The sequence below is a fragment of the Aythya marila genome (assembly GCF_965140915.1).
Source record: "Aythya marila genome assembly, chromosome: 4".
Classification (NCBI taxonomy): Eukaryota; Metazoa; Chordata; class Aves; order Anseriformes; family Anatidae; genus Aythya; species Aythya marila.
This window is the reverse complement of record NC_139045.1, coordinates 7,151,942-7,170,159: the sequence shown is the minus strand read 5'-3', so window position 1 is coordinate 7,170,159 and position 18,218 is coordinate 7,151,942. Positions and strand designations below refer to the sequence as shown.

Genomic DNA, 18,218 nt, shown 5'->3' with positions numbered 1-18,218 from the left:
CTGCAAAGCATCGACATGAATACACAAACCGGTGTTATATTTAATTTCTGTGCACAGACACACACAGATACACTCCAATTAAAATGCTGAACTCCAAGACAGCGCTCTCTCTAATGACTTGGGAGGAGGTAGGAGATGTCTTCTCCAGATCATTTCCACAAGATACCTTCTACCACCACCAAAGCACACCTGCACGCAAAGCTGACCACTCCAGCAAAAGCTGCATCGGTCTGGGGTTTAAAATAAATCCATAAATCAGCAGGTTGCCCTAGCAACATGGCAGCGACTGCCGTCACGGCAGGGCTCGGAGCAAACTTCAGACCCTCATGCCTTCCCTCTCCCGAAGCCAGCTGGAGCAAGAAGGCTCCGAGGCGATGCTGTCGGCTGCCAGGATGAGGCCGGAGCGTTATCCCAGCCTCACCCCCTTTCCCTCACGGCTCAGTCGGAGCAGCATTAGGCCCTGCAGGCCTCAGGGTAATTGCACTGCTCCCTGCCACGGCTGCAGGACACTCAGATTACAGGGAGCTCTGAGAGGGGAGAGGCAGCCACAGGGCTGACCTGGGCCCTGCATCCCCTCAGCAACCTGGGCCCTGCCAAGGGCCTTTGTCCCCTGCTGAGCCTCTTCCTGGGATCTCCGCTACGCTGTGAGAAATGACACACAGCAGACCCATATGTCTGTTGGTTTCCATTTTCTTCACATTTCACGATCCCTGTGCGCTGGAAGCAGCCCACAGATCACGCACATCATTTAAAGCCTGACCCAAGAACTTCTACCAGAAGCAGCGGAGCAGATAATAAACAATTGCATTTCGTGCAGTTGTTTTCCACTGATACTTGGAACACATACGTCTTCAGAAAACACTTTCTCTTTTTTGGCTTGACCTTTTGCTGCCCTGACCCCAGTAGTTCATGCACTAAAATACTCTGATGTGGACTAATGAATACGGGTCTATGAAATTCACTGAAACTGGAGACCAGACTGAAAAGGGAACAAAATTGGGAAGAGGTGAAGTGCTGTCAAGCCCCAGGCCCCACCTCACCTCATGTGTGCAGTGAACAAGGAAGTTGAAACGCAGCCCTTGGTTTCAGAAGGGCCTTCCCCAGATCCATTACAGTTTTCTCACTCAACCTACAAAAACTCCTAAACTGCTTTAGATTAGTTCATGCTTTGACTTCTACTTCTGTAATTAGAGTTAAACTGGTAAAGACCAAAACCTCATTTTGCTTTTTGCAACTACTGTGGTTAAGCATAGCCCACAACACTCACAAAAATCAGGAGGTTTTGTGCTTTGTGTCTCTTTCAGGTATCTCCACAGTAGGCCTCAATTCCTCAAAAGCAAGTCAACGATCTACACAAGCTATTAACAATTCGTTATACAACACAGACAAAAAAAAAAACAACAAACAAATAATTGTGACATAAATGAAGGTGAGGGAGAACTCAGCAGTTCTCCACATCTTTATCGTCCTTCTGGAGAACTTAAATAAAAGGCAAGCTAGTTATAATAATCCTTCATCCTTCCTGAATGGGGGAAGAAGAGGAGAAAGTCATTGCTTATCTCCAGTCCACATGGCTGGAAGAAGCACTACCATTTACTTGCATTCCTTGCAAGATAGCAGCCTCCCTACTTCCCCTAAGGGATCGCAGTATAAAAACCTACGCAGCATATTGCTACCTGTAGGTAACCGCCATACACAAATGCATGCCACGAGGAGATTTTTACATTTATAAAGAGCAAAACAAACAAGCAAGCAAGCATACAAACAAAGGAAGCTAGAAGACACTACCTACTGATTAACAGAAAAATATGGCCCGCACTGCAGCACTGGAAGAGCTCTGCAGGCAGATTTCTAACAAACATGTACCAGTGGCTAATTAAAGAAAAAAAGATACTGTTCCAACAGCGGATGATTAATGATTAATTAGCACAAACATGAGCGACTGAATAGAGCACAAATTGCATCTTCCATTATGAGAATATTAATTTTGTATATACACATACAGCGCTTCCACAGAACAACATAAGAAATGGTCATGTTCATGTGGAAATCAGTTAAACAGAGTTCATTACTGGAATCGCCAACAAATGCCAAGATCAATCACAATCCTCTTATAAATATAACAAACATTTTGTTTCCATTGCTTTGTACAGCGTTACCATCCAAACACACAGGCATCTATCAGCTTCTCCATACCTGCTTGCTTTTTCTACTTTTCCTTAAACCGGTGATATTAGTGCAAGCGACAAATAACTATTTCCCTCCCAGTGGTTTTGTATTTGTCAGAAATAAAACTGAGAGCCTAACCAGACAGCAACTGTGCACACAGCATGCACAATAGGGAAGAGTATGTAGCTAAGACCAAAAAAAAAAAAAAAAAAAAAAAGAATCAGTTGCAACCTTTTTCCCCTCTTTTTCTTTTTTTTTTTTTTTTTTTGGTAAAAAGACCTAAGTTTTGATCTCTTTGTGAAACAAAATGTTCTGGTACTTGAAGAATTCTCTGCTAGATCCTGTGATTATCTAGAGGCGAGGAAAAATACTGCAGCAGCCTCTGTGCAGTAGAGGAAAAAAGCTGGAGGCAGAGGCAGGGAGAGCAGAGCCAGGACTGGGTGGCTGGTGAAGGCTTTGCTGGAGGAGCCCTGGAGAAGAGCCCAAGGAGGCGATGGCTGCTTAGAGCTGCTGGCACTGCCCCAGTGGGTGCTTCTGTAACGAGAGGTGGGGTCTCTGCTGCACAAAGATGGGGATGCGACCTCAGATGAGGGAAAGGGAGAGGCCATAAAACATGTGTGCATATAGCAAATACGTTTTGAAGAAGTTTGATGACAAATCCCACAGGAACACTAGACAAAAGTCATGCACGCTATCCATACTCTGGAAAACGTAAGGCCTGGTCGCTACCTCCATTTATAGTTGTTTGAAACCTTTTAAAGGCACGCCATTTGTTTCCTGGTATTGGCATTAAAGAAGAAAAACTGCTCGCCATATGAAATACTATCACCGGGATGTGGTAATAAAACGCAGACCACAGGAAAAAGCAACAAAACAGATTTTTAACCCTTTACCTCACCGTGCCAGTAGCATCCTCTCGAGACCTGGAAACACAAGAAAACTATTGAGCCATTCATTGTTTTTTTTTTGGTGGTGGTGGTAGTTGTTTTTCTTGCGCTTTCAGGTCTCCTGAACGTGTTCCAGCAAATGGAGAAAAAGATCAACCTGCTATTTTCCTGTTCTTGCAGGCTCCTGCAGAACCCATCTCACTGATAACACAGCCACGGGAAAGGTCAGACACATTGTTACTGCTTCTCTCAAATATTAAGCAGCCTCTCCAGAACAAATAAATAAACCATAAAGAGCTGTGCTTAATTAGTGTTGAACATGTGCGCACACATAAATAAAATACAAGCATGCAGCAAAGAATGCATTATTTTGTTTATATATTATTCATTTCAAAATGAAGCTGTACACTGTATTAATACCCTCTGAGGAGGCTGCCCGTAAGAAAAACTATCTTTCATCAATATCCAAGTTCCTTGCATTTTATCTCCCCTCTGTAACAAACTTGTCCTGTAATTTTGTACAACTAATGCCCTATGTCTGTAATGTCTAGAAAATGAGGGACTTCTATGGGAAATAAGTAAATGCTTTCTTCTTCATTTGTATGGGCAACACACCAGTGCCTACCATCATCTCGGTATTACAATGCATTGCCTTTGTTTGATGGCAATTTGCAATTCTGCACTTCAAGAAACATTGGCACAGCAGCAGTGGTGACAGCACGGGTTCGTGAACAGGTCGATGCTTCCTCCACACGCAGAAGAACAGCTCACAAAAGGGTCGCTGCAGCTTTCCCCACCCCGCTCCCATCTACTTATTCATAATCCTTGGACCCAGATACATGCAATTGCTCCCTGCCACCTCAGAAACTCCAACAAAATCGTGTTTTCAAAAGACAGGAACATTTTCAATAGCGACCTAAATACTTTTTTCAGGCTGACTTTGAAAGTCTACCCCCATTTCACATACACTATGCATGATCATGCTTGGCCAATACACAAAGCAGCAGACAGATCAACTTTTTGACCTATTTTTAACATTTTCTGAGCTGATTGTCTACGTTCTTATACATTTACCCATGAATTTTTGGCTTACAAGGTTTCTATGAACCAAAAGGGCAAGAATGAAATAAATATTTTTCTCCACGACTTACTTCAGGTGACAGATAGGAGCTAGAGAATGAGTCACTGTCACTGAGAGCTGCTAGAGGAACAGAGCGAAGCCTCCCAGGCAGCACAGAGCTCACCAAAGCAGGGAGAGGGGAAAAAAGCACTGCCAAAATCTCTTTTAATGCTGACACGTATAGAAAGTGCGTACAACAAACCTCCCTTTCTACAGATTTCCTCAGGCAGCATAGAGATGGCTGATGTTTTTGTCTCCACATACAAGTTATCCAGTGACAGACTCTGAAACATTACTGGAATTAGCAACACATCTCCAAAAGATCAAACTCTAATGTGCTGTTTTAAGACATTATGTACCTGAGGACTACTTCTTTATTTTACTAAACACGTTCATCAGATTTTCACAAAAAAAAGTTTGACTAAACTAAATAATTGCCAATATGGTGAAAACGGCAGAAACTGAAGTCTGGAAAATGTATCTACAGTATAAAATAAACTATGAGGATTACAAATTATCTACAGAAATTCAGCATCAATTTTCCCATGGCCAAGAAGTTCTTGCAGCATAGTTGGAAGCGCTCGGCACAGATGTATTTGTTTAAAGATGTAATTAGATCAATCTCCCAGAGAACAAGGCATGCTACTTCACAGAAAGCTGCCTGTTACCAGGGGCAAGCTAGTCAATAACCCATCAAGAAACAGTCCGTCAAAAAGAAGGTGCTGCTACGTGAAGTCACCTCAGAGTAACAGCATCTGCAAACCAAATCAGGAAGCAGACAGAAGGGTCATTCCCCAGTCAAGCCCACATAGACTGAACATACAAGAAAAATAGAAAGAAGAGAGCTCCTTTGACAGATACATTCAACAGCTGCCTCATTTGGCAGCATGGAAAGCAAGGCACTTGAGAAGAGGAGATAATACCTGCAGCCCCAAATTAACCGCTACCAGTAGAGCGGGCAGTCAGTTGTGTTAAAAGTTGTCAACTCGTAGTCCTTTTAACATAGCACATGTACGAAGCCCACCACAGCAGGGCTGCTTTATTGTTGTCGAAGAGGTTAACCAATTTTAGTCATTTATATCATCACCAAAAGGTGCTACGGGTTGGCACGGAAGTTGCTGCACAGAACAGAAAGAGATGAGTTGTGCTAGCAACATTTCTCAATAACTGCAGGTTAAGAAAAAAATAAATAAAGAAATAACTAGCCAAGACACTTCATCAAGTATTACAGCTCTGAGAAATTAGCTCGCTATTTTTAATACATTTTGACATTTCAATCACAACTAGAGCACACAGCAGCCCTGGATGGAGGCTGTGCTGGGAAGGTGTTTGTAAAAGGAAGGCCTAAGTCCACCATGCACCATCCTCAACCTAGTGCAAAGATTTTTCCAGATGTTAAGACTCTTGAAGTGGCCACCTAATTAAAATGCTGAGTTGTGCACTTTCTCTACCTGCTTTTCTGAATTAAATGACCAGTTTCACCTGGAATAATTGCGCTTTTGCAGAAGATTGATCCCTGAACCAGATCACCGGCGGTTCCTTCACTTCCACTGCTTGGGCAACTTCTCACCCTGAGGTTGGCAGCTACATGTGAGCTCAGGAGCCAAAAGGCCACGTTGTACGTCCTGTAAAGAGGATGAACTGGAAGCCCTGGCCACAGTAACAGGGGCAGTGCAAGCTCCTCCATCCATCCCTAGCCAGTACACATCACCCTCCTCACCCCTCACTTGCAATGCCCTACTTAAGCCAACCTGCCTGAGCACACCACAAGCAGTCCTCATGTAGCACAGCTCTGTGATACATATAGGAAGACAATCCTTCATGCAAAGCACTTTTGCAGGATATGACCCTCAAGCTTGCAGAGGAATGACCGATTCTCGCACCATAACACCTAACCCTTGCTACTTTACAGGAGAAAGTCACATCCCACCAGCTGCAAAGCAGGAACTGGACTGTTTTGTCACCTCTCAACGATGGGGCTACATTTTGGACAGGATAATCCTGTCTCAATTATTTGAATAAGAAAAAATGGCCCCTTCTGCAAGCATATTTCTGACACAGCGGACAGAAAGGACACCACAGAAGTCCCCGTTAGCTTGGAACCCACAGAACAGGGCTGAAACTCTGTCATTTCTGTTGAATTATTTGGCTCAGCTAAGAGATTATTTTCAGCAGCTTCAAATCTGAATTACTGTCAGTCTTTCCATTAAAGTTACCCATTCTCATAGCTATCAGGCAAGAGGATTAAATATCAGTGATACCCCTTTCCACCATTTCAAGACTCAGTCTGGTCTTCTCATCAAATTATTGGCCTCTTCCAGACCTAACAATAAGCCAAGTACATAGCAACCCTTGTCCTCAATTCTTTAGAAGAATAAAGCCAAAATAACCAATGCCTTCATAAACTCCTCATAAAAACTCCTCTTACTTAAGAACAACTGTAAGTAGCTATTCCACTTGAAGCCACCACAAAGAAATAGTCATTAAAAACAAAACAGAACCACCCAACAGTACAGGACTGGGTATACTTCATATTCAATGAGAGAAACCTTAAGAGCCATATAGACGAGTTCAGATATAGGGGTTCTTTAAAGAGGTTAGAGCAGTGACACATATTTCTTACTCAGAGCTCCAATCAAGAGTAATAAAACATACCAAGACCTGGGTAAACACAGAAAATCGCTTTGGTTGTTTGATTTTAGTCTGATGAAGTGATTGACATGTATCCATCCCAACTGCTCCGAACACTCTTCATATCAGTAACGAGTATAAATTTTCATTACTGCTAGTTGAAGCGAAGGAGTTTTTAGACTGGAATAATTACAAGCCAAATCTAACTCAAATCTTGCCTCCACAATCATTATCAATCAGCAATAAAAAAAAATAAATTCATTTTCTCAAGAAAAAAATCCAAAAAGGCACAGAAAGACATGTACAGGCAACATACACATCACACAGAACAAACTGGGAACCTAGGAAAAAGTACACATTGAAAAGGGGAAGGGAAAGAGGTACACTTTTTAAAAGCTGCCTTAAAGGAAAGTTTCAAAAGTCAAAGAACTAGGTTTGTTTGAAATATAAAATTGTAGGGTATGCGGTTATTTAGCAACAGCCTTCCCAAAGTATCTTTTGGCCAACTGTTGGAATAAACAAACAAATCCTAACAGCCTTACTGAGCACAAAACAACATGTGTTCCTGTAAAATATTATAAAAATACATCCTTTCCCTATGTTCACGATCATACATGAATATTTTTGACATTCAGTGTTCCCTCGTCTCCACAGTTTATGGATAAAAAACAACTACAAAGTAAAAGAGAGAGGAAAAATTAAGTTTTACAGGAAACCTTTCCAATTAGGACCAAAACATACAGCTAAAACTGGAAAATGTGATTGTAGCTTCCTGGCCTCATCAGCAAAGTTTGTTTTTCTACTTTGTGTGTTACACCCAAGTTTTTCCATAGGCCTCCAACTGCATACTGTTGAGCTTTGTTTTTATTAGCTTTTGGAACAGAGAACAATCATTATCCACAGTTTAAATTCCTTTACAGGAACAATTCATTTGGAGAAAACAAAGTCAGAGGAAAAAAAGCCCTGTAACAATGGAAAATACCAAAGATCTTCCAAGACTCAGATAAGGAATCAGGCGTACTCCTCCATCCCCCAAGATACTTGAGTGATGGATAACTTCTCTTCCATGGTAAGACTCAACTATTGTTCCCAATTGGAAGCAATTAAGAAGCAATCACATGTGGGTAATAACTGAAATTATTTAAATATATCAGGAAAAAAATATAAATCCTTGGACCTGAATAACCTACAGGTATCAACACAGATTATGGAACCGTTCTGCTCTGAATTTCTTGTTCAACCAATTTCAGTCCACAGACACTAATAAATCTCAGTCTCGTAACTGGCAACACATATAGAAGAAAGAAGCACTGCTGACAATTCCTCACCTAGAAACCAAAATCTTAGTCCAGTACCTCTCACAGCTTTCAGGCACCATGAGGTACCATAACCAAGTCGGGCCAGAAATCAGCTTAGTTCAGGTGAAAGCCTGCTGTGAGCCATGCAAAGGGGAAAAAAAGCACAAATCTTTTCCTTTCCAAAGTTGCTCTATCAGGACAAGACTCAACTACAGGGAAGTTTCAGCATGCAAACACTGACCACTGTGCATTATCCCACATTAGTCCATAAAGTCATTAAAAAGGGTCTTAGAAAGATGAAGAAGTTAAAACACTTATGGTTAAATCTTTTATTACAGAAGTTGCTTTGGTTAATCATCATACTACAGAAGTCACTTCTGGAACACAAGACAGTAGCTTACATAAAAATCATTAATCTATTTACCAAGCAGAGGAAACAGAATTTCCTGCTATCCTTGCAAAGTAATCCCTAAAAAAAATGTACCTTCATGTTTTCACAGTTCAAATTTAGGATGTTTTGGCATCTAGCAATCAACACACTGCCCAAAGAGCCTGCAGCCAACAGAACAAAGACACTGGGATAGGAACACTAACAGATCTTGGTGTTTTACTGACTGCTTCTTCCAGGCTGTACGCCGCTGGTGCTGACCAATGCCACCCTCAAGCAGCATGTTTGAATTGTTCAAATTTTGATTTATCCACCCTCCTCTCCTCAAAACCTTCAGGGGAAAAGAAAAAAAAAAAAGAATAAAATGAAGAAAAAGCAGCACACCTTACCTAAGCCACTAACTTTCAGGACATGAAGAACATTATAACATTAATGTCTGAACTATGTGAACTAAATAAAAAAAATCATGTTGATTCATAAATGGCAATATGCTTTATTATTTTGCTGGTCACAAGAAATGCAGAAAGTAGATCTACAACAGCACTTTCCAAATCAGTCAGACAAGGCCAAAGCTGTATAAAGAGTAAAGGCTTACAACACAACCATAGATACGTGCCTGGCCTAAGTGCACCAAGAGCCAAATTAACCTTAAGAAGTAGTTGGACACTGCAGTTGATGGATTATTTATTTATTCAGTCCCAAATGGCTTTGCTTTAGTAGCATTTTTTGCCTTTGACAGATTTTAAATCAGCATAAAAGTGTATCTATATGGACTCATACTGGCAGATGCTTTGAATACTCAAATGCAGTTCAAATGACTGGCTTCTCCTGGAACCGGGCTTTAATCAACTCAGCACCCACTCAACACAATTTGTTCCGTCTTGCCTGATAGCCGAGATACTGCTTGCTAGCTCAAACTAATACCCCCACTTGAAAGTGTATTCAAGACCTACGAGAACCTTCACTAAGGGCATTTGGCGCAGCATTTTCAGAAAGGGTACAAGAAGAATGCAAAGGGCACACAAATCCTGTGTACTGGCCCTGTAAACAATGGTGCCTTTCACTCCTGACAAAAAGAATTGAAACTATTCCAATATATTGTATGAACCAATTCCCAACAACTCCTTCTTCTTCCTTCAACATACTTGAGAACGAATTTTCTTGTGATGTTGCTGCAGTTCACATAGATCAGCGCTGAAGATTATGGACCACATTCATCACCGTGTTATGCCGCTGTAATTCCATTAAACAAATGGGCTTTCTAATCCAGCCTTAGCAGATCATACTGCGAGCTTTGAAACAGGGTTCAGCCTGCTCTAGATGTCTAAATAAAACTTACCCAACCAAATCGAGTTACGCTGGCACTAATCTGAAGTAATGTGGCCATGAATCAGCCCTGGTATTTTTGTTCTGTTTTCATGGCTCGGCTCTACTGGCAGTTACACCACCGCGTGTCAACACGGAAATTTTCCCCTGGAATCGTCTCCAAAGTAGCACCTCTCGGCATCCATATTTATTTCCATCAGCTAACCTGGACTGCTGAAAAAGCTGCTTTTAGTTTAAAAAAAAATCTTGGGAAAACACATGCAGGATGTAAATAAAAAAGGGTGGTTTTTTTGTTGTTTTTTAAACTGTTGTTCAGCCGTGTTTTACACGTGGCAGAAACAGAGACAGTTTCAAAGCCCTCGGTATAAGCCTCTAGTCCTGTATTTAAAAGGATATATAAGCCAAATCCTCCTTCTTTGTCCTAAAGATGCTTTTATATTTTCGTAAACCGTATCTCCCCTTCAAATCTCAATCGCTATCTAATAAACGTGTTGGCTAAAAATAAATCTGTCTAAACTTATCATTTTGCTGATACTCGCTGAAACATCCTGTTCTTAAGCAGAGCGTTCGAGTTTGAAAAAGCAGCTTTATTAGGCTATGAGAGAGGAGGAGACGTGTGCTTCACTCCCAGCTCTGTCATGTACAAGCAATTTAATCTTCACTTGCCGATGACTACATCCAGAGACCTCAGCACCGGGGTGCTCGCTTCTGCATCCTGCAGGCATGCACTAGGCACGTGGCCGCATGAGGGATGTCCTGGGAGAGATCAGCACAGCAGAAGGGGACTCCCAATGTGCTCACCAAGTCGGCAAAGCTACAAGAGAGAGAGGGACCTGGGGAGAGAGGAACCGTGGTGCTGCAGCCAAGGCAGGCGCAGCCCCCAGGCAGAGAAGAAGCTGAACTTAAACCTTCTGCTCCAAAATCCGTCCCATATTTAATGCTCAGGGGTTGCTGGAGAAAAAAAGGGTTCATCTGTTCTAGGGCCAGGAAGGTGGGCAGTGCTCCTCTCCTGTGCAAACAACTTGTCTCCAGTCCTTAGCTGACTGGGGTCTTTTGGGCTCCCACCCCCACCAAGCAGTAAGTTTTCAAGCTGCTTCAGCTTCTTCAAGCTGAAGAAATCGTCTTTTCCTCCAGCAAGAGGTGGAGTGCTAGTGCACCTTCCCTGGAAGTGAAAGTTTTACTCCTCTTTAAACTGATGAGCTTTAATTAGGGAGAGGAGGAGAGGAAGGGGTGGACAATTGTGCAAGTTGATGGTGCAGCAGGGTAGGCTTGCAGTGTGTGCACATTTATAAGAATTATTATTAATAATGAACGTTGGAACAGATATAAAATGAACATGTTTTTCACAGAGGGAAGAGCAAAAACAAAAGCAGCAAATAGGACTCAAGGGTTGTAGCAAAGCTCTCAAGTCAGGTTTTCTGTAATATTTCTGCTAATGCATGAAAGTAATCATCATTAGCCAGCAGAGAAGCCACAGATGATGTTGTCATGGAAATAACAACAACAGATCCATTCACCAGTGGATGGCAAACAATAAAACTAGCCTACACATTTGCACTGGTTCTTAATCTCTCAAAATTATTCGTTCGCTGCGTTACCAAGATACGAGCTTACCTCTGAAGGTTTATCAGAATTTTTTTGAATAGATGACCTTAGCAAGAAACAGGACTTTTATCCAAAATTATATATAGCTGATACTACTGATCTAAATAATAGAGCTGGTCTATTACATTATTACCGATATAAAGCAACGCAGCAAGCCTTATTCAAAGCCCAGCACCGAGAAGTGACCCAGCACATACAATCATAAATGTGCGAGATGTTTTTTTTTTTTTCCTCTGAGAGATAGTGCTGTGCTGTTCTGCTTTGTTAGATACGTTACTTCATTTCTGCATATCATCTTGACTCTCAAAAAACAACTTTGACTTAAGTGGAACATGGAGCTGTTAGGGCTTTTATTCAAATATCAAGGGGCTAGTTCTTGCTACTAGTGAATGAAAGAAGCATCCTTCCAAGACTGCAGTTATCTTTAGCATTGAAAAACGGCTTTGCATTAAGTGTATAATAAAGACCACAGATGAAAGGCGTACTTTGCAGCTCGAACAAGGGGGAACAATAAGGCACGATGCAGGAGGATTCACTGGCTGTTGCTTTATGCAGAACTCCAGCCCCACGCAGGAGAGGCGGCAGCAGCAGCAGGAAGATCAGAGACACTCCGGGAGAAAGAAAAATTCACAGCCTGAACAAGTAGGGGGAAAACAAGCAGGATAAAAGGTAGGAAAAAGTTTGATAAATGCAGCAAAATGTCTGCGAGAATGATGCAAGCCAGGCTAGACTAGGTGAACACATCACATAAAACACAAAATATTTGCCACATCTCTCAGCTGAGCCTCTACCATGGATGCTGCAGATGTCTGATATTTACACACAACACGAGCACTTCAAACCATCTCTGTCAAGGCTTGCTGTAGTTTTCTCCTAGCTAAGAGAACCAAGGCTTTTGCAAAGGGGTTTGTTTAGAGAAGAGGCAAACCCCTTCTAGCTTTGAACCTGCACACAAATGACGTTCAAAAGATGACACAATATCCACAATATCATGAACTGGAAGATAGAGTTGAAAGACCTCAGAAAGGTATGTGAAGAATTACACAGCCAGTACCTCAAACCCATTTCTCTGGGTATGATATGACCAAAGTAACAGTTACTATAGCGGATGGAGTAACAAAAGGAGGCACCTTGAAAAATTACAGTGATATCCCACAGTCAGTAACCTGCCCTACATTTTCAAAATCAGCAGGGTTCCAGCTTTGCAATATTAAAACATTTGCAAAAATTACAGTGATTATGTCTCTTAGAATGACTTCTCTGCTTTTAACTTCTGCTATCCTGCACCATCTGCAATCCGCAGAATTACCTATCAGGTGGATACAGACTGCACCTGGACATGAAATATTTAGAATACTCTACACAATTATTCTAAATAAGACATCATTAAATGCAATCTATGGAAGAAAGAAAATCTATACCACAGTGGTATCAAGACATACTGCCTATGTACTTTTAACACACTTACAGGTCTAGTAACAAAGGAAGGAATCATGATTACAGATATAATGCATTCATACACCTGTATTTCATTCGTATTTTCATGCGCACAAAACCTATATAGATTATATATTTTATCTATTTATCTATCTATACAGATGTAGAGAAAAGTACCAACACCTGTAACAGCTTCTACTTCCTTTTCACACAAAAAAACAAAATAAAATCACACCACACATAGCTGAGAAATCAAGAGCACTCCTCGAGGTTTGCTGAAAGGTAACATCATCAGCTGGCCACTTCTGAGACTGACACCCTAAGAAATTCTTTGAATCACTTGCAGAATGGTTTGTGTTGGAAGGGACCTCAAGGGTCATTCAGTTTAACCCCTCCTGCCACGGGCAGGGACACCTTGCACTACACCACATTGCCCAAAGCTTCTGGGCTACAAGCACTCACTGCTGGCTCCTGTCGAGCTTTTCATCCACCACAACCCCCAGGTCCTTCTCTGCAGGGCTGCTCTCAGCGAGTTCCTCTCCCAGCCTGTCCTCATGTCTGGGATTGCTCCAACCCAGGTGCAGCACCTTGCACTTAGACATGTGGAGCCTCATTAGGTTCAAATGGGCCAAAATTAAACCTTTTTTTTTTTAAAAAAAAGTTTGAAGGAAGTATACATCAAAGTCTCACCACTTCAGATGAGATACTCCATCTGAATTCAAAGGGCAATGGGCACTACTCCACATGCTCTTAAAAGCCTCAAGGATCATAACTAGCAAACACAATGGCCAGCTGTGAGGCATCTGAACAGTACTAACTTCCCATCGATGTGAATTCAAGCACAAACTCCCAAACGCACATTACCACCAGAAATTCCTATTCCATTTGAACAAGTTTCCAAGTGAAGATGTAAAAGAAGAAAATGTACCCTGGAGCTGTGAGTACCCCAGGCAATTTGGATCCTTCAGATCCTTCTAAAATAACGGGTACTATACCCAAAGTGCATACTGAAAGAATTTCTCAGTACCAGCTACCTGCATTTTGACCTAAATCACTACAACAGCCTTGTCTCTGCTCAAAGAGCATCTTAAGGAAAGCCATTATCTCCACAAGCAATATCACTTGGAGAGGAACGCAGAGAAGAGTCTCTCGTGTTCCATGGGCAGCCAGTGGGTAGCTCCGGGTTTGAAGTACCCTCTTTATCACCAGAAAACTCTAGGGCCCTAGGGAGAAGGTGAGTCTTTCGAGGGCCTCCATTTCACAAAAAGTGCCTGTACAAACAAGCTAAACCAGTCATACACTGCAGGTAAGTGCTCAGCCGAGGGACAGATGCTTGTCTCCTCCTCACCCTTAGGAGTAATTTTAGACCAGCTGTGAAGTCTTAGCCCTGTTATGAAGGTCTCAAAATACAATCAGAAAGGTACTGAATACCCCCATTTCCAATTTTAAAATAAAATTGATTTTTAAAATGAATTCTCTAAGGCAAGACAAATTAGTATGGTGATAGCAGCCCCCAGCTCTTCCATTCTGCTAATTGGACTTCTGGAGTGCCACTGGAGAGCTGAAACAGTATTTAAATTTGCCTTCACACCTTTTTATAGTCTTCTCATATTTCTAACATAAGAGACACTAAGCACAGTAGATCATCTGGTTTTCATGACTAAACTGCAGCTTTTTCTAATGGCCGACACTATTTCCTTAGAAATGCAGCTGTTCTGAATGTCTGGTATGACCAGACAAAACCAACAGTTGTCATTATTAGCGCATCAGATGCACATTACCAAAAAGATAAAATAACCCAGTATAAAAAAAAAGGAGAAATAAATTTATAAGTAGAGTCGATAGAGATCAATAACCACCTTCGCATTGGGAATAACTTTGTTCTTCCCCTAGTGCACGTTATGACTGGAGACAAAAGCATTTTTCTATACTTGGTAAAATCATACTCCTGTAGATCACATGGTAAAAGTTAGAATAACAACATCAAAAAAACTGTGCTCCAGACCAGAATGCTCCCAGTCCATTAACCTGGTTCCAGTCCTGACATGGAAGAAAGCACGTATTTTACTATGTACTTCACATTTATGAATGGTTTCCAGTAGCACATGTCTAAAAAAGACTCCAGAATCTCCCTCTATCTCATACACACACACAAAATCTCAACTACATTTTACCACAGGATACAACTAATTTTCACAATGCCTATGCTGTTTAGCACAAGACTTACTTAACTGAACTAATTCCTGTCATCAAACACCTGCAAAATCTTAACAGAAGCCGCAAAGGCCTAGCTGACTGGCATCTAATTTTGTCTTGAGAACACATCACTGATGAATACTTCGGGACACTGAAGTCTAATTTGGGTCTTTCTATCACAATGCAACAAACTCCTGCTCGGTGGGCAGCCAGGAGGGAAATCCAGCCTCCTCTCCAAGCATAACTCAGTCTGTGGGTCCTGGCCTACCGCCCACAGGTGTCCAGGTAGCCTTCTGGCGTCTGTGACACAAGTTTTTCTATTGGTTTTCTGCCTGTAGAAGTACATCCAAGAATTAATCCATCTTCAAAAACTGAAGTACTGCAATTCAGCTCAATGTACACTTAAGCTCCAGAGAGTCTGGATTTTAGCTCTTCCTTTTTTTTACCACAGCTGATTTCCTTCTACCACAGCCAGCAGAAGCAGTAAGGAGGTCTCCATCACAGGAAAAATTGCACAACCCAGCATACTCCAGCTGAAAGTTGCACATTTAACCACTCATGCCTCCCACCGCCTGCACAGAGCCTCTGTTCATGTTCATCCCTGCTCGGAAAGGTGACTGGGCTCTGGTACAAGCAGTGGCAAAAGCTTGTCCAGCAGTCTTCCCCCAGCATAACAGCCCCCGAGCTTTTAATGAATGATGCTAATGTTGCTACGTGACATCTTGATTCAATGCAGCAAGCAAGAGAAGGCACTGTTAGAATGATTTTAGCCCTGCCTGAGCCTCACAATCTTTACAGGACTTGCTTTGTTGGGCATAGGGACCAGACAGGACCTGTGGAAACCCCTTGACAGAGAAGCTCTGCAGTGCACTGGCTCAAATTCCTGACCAGAGTTGGTAGGCTCAAGCTTCCTGAACCATTTTCTGAATAATTTTAAATGAATGCTTGAATTGACAAGGGTTTATGGCATGCAACCATGGACTTCCCCCTGTCTTTAAGTGAAAACCCACAATTATCTCCTATATTACTTCTTCGTCAATGCCCCCGAAAGTAATGCACAGTAGCAGCAATATAGCACAGACTGTGGAAGGAACATCTCACCTCACAACTGTCAAGCTATTTTAGATTTCATTTAAACTAAAAAATAGTAGGCTAATTACAGTCATTATTTGCTTAAAAGTTTTTCCCTTCCTTTATCTCCCTCAAACATTATTAATCTCGTAGACTGTTCTGTTCATAAACCATATCTGATCGTTTTTTATCAGACATTTTGTTTTCCTGAATATCTTTAAAGAACAGTCTTTAAACCATCACCATTTTGTTAGACAACAGGGAGACAACTATTTTTTAACAAAGAGGATGGTGAAGGTCAGGGACAAACTTTGCTCTATTGAGGATGAGGTAATATTTCTAGCATTGCCTTCTGGGGGAAAGTACCGAACACCCTGAACTTTATAAGGAAAAAAAAAAAAGGACAAGATACTTGTTTCTCTCTGGTGAAAAAGCAGCACTGGGGGCATGCAAGTGAGACACACTCGGCAGTATCAAGACAATTGCAGTGGCTTAGATGACAACCGGCTAGGAACTCATGTTACAGAACCAGCACCCTGATTGACCTTCTGGCAAACCACTATCTGTGAAGAAAACAGCAGAAACAATCCCAGCCATTTACACGTTCCCTTTGCACGTCCTTTTCAAATGGCTTTCATAAATGAACATAAAGAGATTTACTAAAAAAATAATCTAGAAATCGCCAGGTAACAGATCAACTATTAGCCACCTCATAGGCAGCGACAACTTGCGTGAATTACTAATTCAACGTTCACACCACAGGAGAGTGAATAATGCAACAAATTCGTTTTAGAAGCATCTTTAACTGGCTGCTCCATTGGCTCTGGATTGAGCCCATAAATGGCTTCGTTTGCCAGCACAGTTCACATTACAAGTAAGATCCACTGACCTTTAGGAGGGAGCAAAAAACAAAAGAGCAAACCGAAGCCTGGTTTAACTACAACTTTCTGAAGCACAAGTTGAGGCATTTTCAATTATCTTTTATCAAATACTCAGTGAAACAGAGGAGATTAAATTAAGTGCACTTCAACTGAATCATTTTCAGCAGAATGAAGCAGTCTCAAATTGCTTGGCAACTTGATAAAGAGTAGAAAATCCTACCCTTCTGTCACTCAAGTGAAAGGCAAGTATTTATTATATATTACATTTGCATGACACAAAGGCTTTTCTAAGCCTAATATTATCTTAGCATTAAGAACATAAAGTTACAATGTTTACTAAGTAGGGTTTATGACACAAACAAAATCCTTCATGCTTAACGTCTTGAATGTCTGTTAACAAAGTCCAAGACCTCCTCTGGGAATTTCCCAAAGCAGCAGAGAATCCATTTCTTCACCAGATTCAGGTAAGAAAGCAAACTCAAACGTCTCACATTATCATTGTTGATCACATCATTTCCACATTATAAATTTCAGATTTTTCTTTAAGAACTAGTCTGAACAATAATCTCAAAGATTTCTGGACTGACTGTACCATCATCCAAAAAGAACAACATGGTTCGAAATGATTCGTCGTAAACAACCCTGTCCTTCCCTAGGTGCAAGTAAGGTTATGGATTCCATCCATACTCATACTAGTCCAGTATAACATGTCAGAAATAATATGATTATTTAGCCTCTAAGGTTTAACTTTTAGTAATATTAACTTTTGACTCCTGCCTTGTTGCCATTTTCCTCCTGACGCACTGTCACACTGCATGCTTTGGCAAATACCCCATCATCACTCAAAGCCATAGTCAGGTACTACCTTTCATGGACTTACTCTTACAGAAAGCCTAAAAATCCCCAAAACAAGGGAATCCACAGCAGGAGGGCAGTTAGCACACTTTTAAGGACTTCAAGTCAAACTGTTTCATGGTTGTACCCCGCAGGATGCTTTAAAAAGCCACAGTACATGGATATCCATTCTTTTTTTCATTCTCTGAAGATCTTAAAATCCATGTCACTGTCCTAATCATTTAAAATATTTAAGTATTAAAATAAATTCTTAATGACAAATTCAAAAAGGATAAATTCTTCATTTAAAACTTTAACGGTCAAAGCTAATGTCTTCTGATTTAGCTCCTTTTTGGGGAAAAAAAGCTATTTAAT

General features: G+C 41.3%; 1 protein-coding gene across 2 annotated transcripts in view; it reads right to left on the bottom strand.

Moving 5' to 3' along the window:
• PPP3CA (protein phosphatase 3 catalytic subunit alpha) overlaps positions 1–18,218 on the bottom strand; it is a 192,831-nt gene that overhangs the window by 114,277 nt on the left and 60,336 nt on the right. The gene's annotated exons all lie outside the window — the stretch shown is intronic.